The sequence below is a fragment of the Bubalus kerabau genome, chromosome 18 (assembly GCF_029407905.1).
Source record: "Bubalus kerabau isolate K-KA32 ecotype Philippines breed swamp buffalo chromosome 18, PCC_UOA_SB_1v2, whole genome shotgun sequence".
Classification (NCBI taxonomy): domain Eukaryota; kingdom Metazoa; phylum Chordata; class Mammalia; order Artiodactyla; family Bovidae; genus Bubalus; species Bubalus kerabau.
Genome location: NC_073641.1, coordinates 50555853 through 50561084, shown reverse-complemented (window position 1 = coordinate 50561084; position 5232 = coordinate 50555853). Strand labels below are relative to the sequence as shown.

Genomic DNA, 5232 nt, shown 5'->3' with positions numbered 1-5232 from the left:
GTCTTTATTATTTGTTTGAAAGTGCTAATTGCTCAGTGTTGTCCAACTCTTTGTGACCCTATGGACTGTAGCCTGCCTGGCTCCTCTGTCCATGGAATTCTCCAGACAAGAATACTGGAGTGGGTAGCCATTCCCTTCCCAGGGATCTTCCTGACCCAGGGACTAAACCTGAGTTTCCTATACTACAGGCAGATTCTTTACCATCTGAGCCACTGGGGAAGCCCAAAGGATCAGAAATAGTCACTGAAACATGGAATTGAACCAGGGGCCTTTAGATCTTTAGTCTAACACTCTCCCAGTTGAGTTATTTCAGCCACTCACTATTATTATTTGTTTAATTGAGCTATAATTAGCATATAACATTGTGTAAGTTTAAGATGTCCAACTTGTTGACTTGATACATTTATGCATTGCAATATGATTACCACCATTGCCTTAGTTAACACCTCTATCATGTCACTTAATTATCTTTTGTGTGTGTGTGTGGTGAAAACAATTAAGATGTAGTCTCTTAGCAAATCTGAAGTTTATACAGAAGTGTTGACTGTAATCACTGTGCTGTACAATAGATCTCCAGGATTTACTTATCTACTAGTTGCAACTTTGTATTGTTAAACCACATCTCTTCAATTCTGCCACTATCTAACCCCTGATAACCACAATTCTATTCTTTGTTATTATAAATTTACCCTTTTTATATTCCATGTTTAAATGATGTTATACTTATCTGCCTTTCTCTAACTTACCTCACATAACATAACACCCTCAAGGGCTATCCATGCTGCAAATGGCAGGATTTCCTTCTTTCTCATGGCTCAATAATATCACTTTGTATGAATATATACACCACATCTTCTTTATCAATTCATCTGTTGATGGGCACTTAAGTTGTTTCCACATATTGGCTATTGTGAATAATGGTGCAGTAAACATGGATTACAGATGTATTTTCAATATCTTTTCATTTATTTTAGATACATACTCACAAGTGGGATTGTTGAATCATATGACATTTCTATATTTAATTTTTTAAGAAAACTCCATACTGCTTTCCACAGGGGCTGACTGTTCACAAGGGTTTCCTTTTCTCTAGCCAAACACAGGTTATCTCTTATCTTCTTGTTGATAGCAATTCTAAGAAGTGTGAGGTGGTATCTAATTTTTTTTGGTATTGATCTGCATTTCCCTGATGATTAGTGGTGTTTAAATGCCTATTCAGGTCTTCTGTCCATTTTTTATTCAAATTGTCTTTTTTTGCTGTTATGATATCCATGAGTTTTTAACAAGTCTTTACCCAATACACAATTTGCAAATATTTTCCATACTGTAGGATACCTTTTCATTTTGTTGATTTTTTTCTTTTTCTGTGCAGTTTTTCATTTGATGTAATCCCACTAGTTGATTTTTTCAATTTTGTTGTCTGTGCTTTTGGTGTCATAACTGAAAAAAAATTATTGCCAAGACCAAAGTCAAAATGCTTCTTCCCAGAGTTTTCTTTTAGGAGTTTATGATATCTGTTCTCATTTTATGGACTTTAATCTATTTCGAGTTCAATTTTTTGAGTGGTATAGGATAAGGGTCTGATTTCAGTTCTCTGCATATGATTAGCCATTTTTCCCAATACCATTTTTTAAAGAGACCATCCTTTCTCCCTTGATTATTCTTCACTCCCCTGTCTAATATTAGGTTGACTGGACATACAGTGGCTTATTTCTGGGCTCCCTATTCTCCTTCACTGTTCTCTGTGTGTATTTTTTTTGCCAGTTCCATACTGTTTTAATTACTATAGCTTTGTAGTATAGTTTGAAATCAGTAATTATAGTCCCTCTTGCTGTGTTATTCTTTTACAGCATTGCTTTAGCTATTCAAGGTCTTTTGTGCTTTCATAGATTTAATTTGTTTGTTTGTTTGTTTATGTGAAAAATACCATCAAAATTTTATAGGGATTTCATTGAATCTATTGATTAATTTGGATAATAAAACATTTTGTCAATGCTAATTATTATAATCTACAATCATAGAGTATCATTCTATTCAATTGTATCTTTTCAATTTCTGTTTTAAAGTTGTTTAATCTTTCACTCTCTTGGTTAAATTTATCCTTAGGTATTTTTTTTTTTTATTCTATTGATCATGTGATAGTTTTCTCATATTGCTTTGTACTGTTAGCTCAATTGGAGATTTTATTTTCATTTTATTTTTCTCTAATACTGTTGATTACATTTATGAACTTACTGGCTTTATGCATATATTATTTTGCAAAGTGTTCATTGATATCATTTGCTCCTTATTAAACAGACTTTTCTGTTGCCCTTCCTCTTGAAATCCAGTCATATTTTCCTGTTTCTTCATACATTTAATAAGTTTAGGATGTAGCTTGGGCATTTTCAATGCTATGTTTAGAGGCTCTAGATTCTGTTACATTCATCCAAACAGTATTGTTATTTGTGTGTGTTGGTTTGTTTTTGCAGACAATTAACCTGATTGTACTTAAACTGCAATCTTTGTCTCTCAGACATAAGCTCAAAATTCAGTCCAGTGCTTTTAGCCTTTGTTGTGCCCCTGAGGTCTGTATATGGCTCAGTACCAATTTAAGTATACATTATACACATAATTCATAATTTCTTCTCTCTTGTTCTCTCCTTTCTTAGCATTCCTTCCTCACTTTTAAACATGGTTTTATAATTTGGCTGCCCCAATTCTATTCTGTTTCTTTAAGGCAGTAATGTGTTTGATTTGCCTCTTAGTTTTAAGGACCAATATATAAATAGCTCATCCAGATTCATTCCCTTCTTCACTGTTATTCCTTCATCCAAATGTTGACTCCCTATCAAGAGCAACTTCTTTTCAGCCTTTCTCTTCCTCTTTCCTTCTTCATCTCTTTCTTTTCTATGTAATCTCTTTTTTGTTTGTTTGTTTGTAAGATCATTGGTACTATGAAAGCATACTTTTAAACTAAGAATGTGTGAGGAATGCTGAAACCCTGTCTTTCTAAATATTATACTTACATTTTGCCTTTTTCTTACTACCATGTTTCTCATTTAAATTTATCAAAGTTTAGAAAGGAAGCATCTTTTTTTCCCTTCAAAGCCTAATTGAAAATGGAGTTTTATTTTATAGTGATCTGCCATGCCATGCTTCAGTTGTGTCTGACTCTGTGAGACCCAATAAACTGTTGCCCATCAGTTTCCTCTGTCCGTGGGATTCTACAGGCAAGTATACTGGAATGGATTGTCATTCCCTTTTCCAGGTGATCTTCCCAACCCAGAATCAAACCGACATGTTTTACCTCTAACCTACCTTGGCAGGCTACCACTAGCACCACCTGGGAAGCACTATAGTACCTTAAAACATTTTAAAATACATCATCAGTAACTCAATTCATGTCCAATATTCTTTTTGTTAGACATTGATCCTGATACAAATAAAACCTATTTTATTCATTCATTCATTCACTTAACTGATATTTATTGAGCTCTAGCTATATGCAACAGGTTTTTTCCCAGTGATGAAAATATAAATATGACCAAAAATGGCATAGCCTTGCAGCTTAGCAAGAAAGAATAATATCCAACAGAGCAACACACAAACAAATAAAAGTTTTAATAGGATAAAATATATGAAGGAGAGGGTCATGATGATAAAGTACACATCAGGTGAAAATCACTTATGTATGGAGGCTAGAGTAAGCTTTCCTGAAGAAGTGACTACTGAACTAAGAGTTGACAGAAAGTAAGATTCAACTAAAAAGGGCTGAATGCAGTGGATGAGCAGGGAAAGAAAATTTCAGACAAGCTAAATAGCCTGGAATGTTCAAGATGGAACTGAAAAGAGGTCATAATAGTTGAAGCATAGAGCAGGAGGTACCCACTCCAGTGTTCTTGCCTGGAGAATCCTAGGGACGGTGGAGTCTGGTGGGCTGCCGTCTATGGGGTCGCACAGAGTCAGATACGACTGAAGCGACTTAGCAGCCCCAGTATGACAATATTGGAGAAGGCAATGGCACCCCACTTCAGTACTCTTGCCTGGAAAATCCCATGTATGGAGGAGCCTGGTAGGCTGCAGTCCATGGGGTCACCAAGAGTCAGACACGACTGAGCAACTTCACTTTCACTTTTCACTTTCATGCATTGGAGAAGGAAATGGCAACCCGCTCCAGTGTTCTTGCCTGGAGAATCCCAGGGACGGGGGAGCCTGGTAGGCTGCCCTCTCTGGGGTTGCACAGAGTCGGACACAACTGAAGTGACTTAGCAGCAGAGCATGAGATGGGAGGATAATGCTAAATGAGACCTGTGAGGCAGATGAAGAACAGATGATTGAGGGTTTGTGAGCCAGGCTAAATTTCAGTTTTTGTCCTTAGAGCAATGAATACCAACATAATCTTTGCCATTAGCTTTCACAACATCTGCAGTCTGACAGCATGAGTTTCTCTTGTTTACAGGTAATTAAGAAAGTTTTTCCCTCACATTATAGATGTCGATATTCTAACAGGAATTTTAATATCATGCACAGTAAAATAGGAAAAATAAACATAAAATTCTGTATGAAAAACATAAAAGGAAAATATTTACAAATGTATTTTATTTAATAAACTAAACATCTAATGTTAATGAAAGGGTGGTTTCTGTTTCATAAATGAGGTCTTATTTCTTTTGGATACTGTTTAAAACATACTGTTTAAGCACATATCTGAACATAATTATGGCATATCTGAAAGAAACTCTAAGTGGCTGTGAAAGTGAAAGTTGCTCAGTCATGTTCAACTCTTTGTGACCCCATGGACTATACAGTCCATGGAATTCTCCAGGCCAGAATACTGGAGTGGGTAGCCTTTCCCTTCTCCAGGGTATCTTCCCATCCCAGGGATAGCACCCAGGTGTCCCACATTGCAGGCGGATTCTTTACCATCTGAGCCACAAGGGAAGCCCTAAAAGCGAAAGTGAAAGTGGCTTCAGTGTTTTTCAAAATCACAGTTTATGAGCTCACTGCGTACGGTCATATCTTTTTTAATCTTGTAAGAAATATGAATTAAGCACTTTGTTTTGGTGGAAACTCAGAGGAGTAATTACATAGTTACACATGAGCAAGCCTGAATCTATTACAAACAGTATTTAGCAATGTATGTCTTATTTCTGAAATACCCATTTGCATGCATAAAAATTACTAATATTTATATTCCAATAAAAGCAATACAATTTATGATTGATGAATAATCTAAAGCTCCATACTCCT

The 5232-nt window shown here is 35.8% G+C and overlaps 1 non-coding gene across 1 annotated transcript; it reads right to left on the bottom strand.

Annotated features, from left to right (window-relative positions):
* Nucleotides 1–241: 241 nt before the first annotated feature.
* TRNAF-AAA (transfer RNA phenylalanine (anticodon AAA)) lies at nt 242–314 on the bottom strand. Its single transcript has one exon. It is a non-coding gene; the product is annotated as a tRNA-Phe (tRNA).
* Between the last annotated feature and the right edge of the window lie 4918 nt (nt 315–5232).